The 1915-nt window shown below is 35.2% G+C and overlaps 1 non-coding gene across 1 annotated transcript; it reads left to right on the forward strand.

The window, feature by feature from the left end:
- Positions 1-927: 927 nt before the first annotated feature.
- Positions 928-999, forward strand: Trnaa-agc (transfer RNA alanine (anticodon AGC)). The gene has a single exon. It is a non-coding gene; the product is annotated as a tRNA-Ala (tRNA).
- The last annotated feature ends 916 nt before the right edge of the window (positions 1000-1915 follow it).

Consider the following 1915-nt stretch of genomic DNA (forward strand, 5'->3'; position numbering starts at 1 on the left):
GCAACATCTCTGACCTCAGACACTGTCTTACAAAGAATATGATTAAATCGGTATTACAGAGGTAGAGTACATTTATCAAATTCGCAACTTCATTCAAATTTATCGCCAAAAATTCCTGAAAATTACCATGGCAAATGGGACAGCCCCCTTTCGTCACCCCTCCCATATTAACCAAGAATTTTGCAGAGTGGTTTCTGCTGATACAATAGCAGGAGGCATGCCAAAAATTCTCCAAAAAAAAAAAAAAAAAAAAAAAAGATCGCAAAAGCATGGTGCAAAATGTGTGGTTACAAATACTAGGAGTGTGTAACAACGCATAGAAAATGTCATTGTACCTGTTCAATGATATTTTCTATGCGTTGTTACACACTCCTAATATATATATATATAGGGTCTTACAAAAAGGTACGGCCAAACTATCTAGGAACATTCCTCACACACAAATAAAGAAAATATGTTACGTGGACATGTGTCCGGAAATGCTTAATTTCCATGTTAGAGCTCATTTTAGTTTTCTCACTATGTACTGTATTTCCTCGATACACCGCCACACACACACACACACACACACACACACATATATATATATATATATATATATATATATATATATATATATATATATATATGTGTGTGTGTGTGTGTGTGTGTGTGTGTGTGTGTGTGCGTGTGTGTGCGTGCTTGTGTGTATGTATGGTGACTGGACATGTCCAAAAGAACAGACACCACATATATGCGTAAATAAGGCGAGTCAGCCAGTGAGATCTTCAGTACAGATGCACATCAGGTTTTAACTATTATGAGAATAAGCGAAATGTCGCAAGTAATGATAGTGGGCAAGGGGTACTACATTATTAGTGGGTCGATAAGTTGAGAATTTGACAGGAGTCGTACTAGTGTCGTCCATGCTGCTACAGTGGAGACCATGTCCGTATGGCTCAGTGGTCGGAGCATCTGCCTAGCAAGCAGGAGACCCAGGTTCGAATCCTGGTCCAGGCCAAATTTTCAACTTTCCCTACTGATTTCAATCAATGCCCTTTTGCAGCCAATTTTTTCATTTCCTTTGTGTCTGTATATAACCATCTTCCTACAGCATTCAGAGTGGCACTCATGTCTAGTGATAAACTGATGTCACAAGGACGACCCACTTTAGGTAAGACGACATCTATATAAAACTTACAAAATGTACTTCTTGTGTTTTTATTTTGTTATGATCTAACAAAAAAATTCTATTTGGTACATGATAAGAGCGGTTCAGTTGAACCGATTATGATGACATGTATTGCCTGGTAGCTGGTATAGATGGAATGCAGTTATAAAAGTTTTATTCGTGTGTATCATAGAACAGAAGTTTAAATATAAAAACGTATTATGCTATTGTTTATTTCTATCATGCAGTGTTCTGTATTTTAGATCTGAAAGTGGGTAATCAGTGACATGAAACTAGTTATCAAATAAAAGAGTTTTAGCGATCTTGACCTAGTATTTTTATCCACATATTTTAACATAACATATCGCATGTCTTCCGATTTAACAATGTCAAATAACAACCTATTACTTCCTTACTACTAACTCTATTTGCAACATGTTTTGCAGACAGTTTTCTCATATACCACTGAATGTACCTGCAAAGTTATATTGTTTTACAAGACATAGTTCATAAAAATTACTTCTTTACTCTTAACCCTGTTGTCAACTAATTTGTAGACAGTGTAATCATATACCACTACATACACCTAAAAAATTATATCATTGTACAACACATAAAACAGGGGATACGTCGTGATAAACAGAGATTCATAAAAGACGAACTTTTCTTAAAATGGAGCATAAATTATGCAGACTGTATTGATACAGGTTTTCTTAATGCACATTATTTTGATAGTATTTTTTAAAATAGTTGAAAAATATGTCC

Source organism: Schistocerca nitens, chromosome 1 (assembly GCF_023898315.1).
Source record: "Schistocerca nitens isolate TAMUIC-IGC-003100 chromosome 1, iqSchNite1.1, whole genome shotgun sequence".
Lineage (NCBI taxonomy): Eukaryota > Metazoa > Arthropoda > Insecta > Orthoptera > Acrididae > Schistocerca > Schistocerca nitens.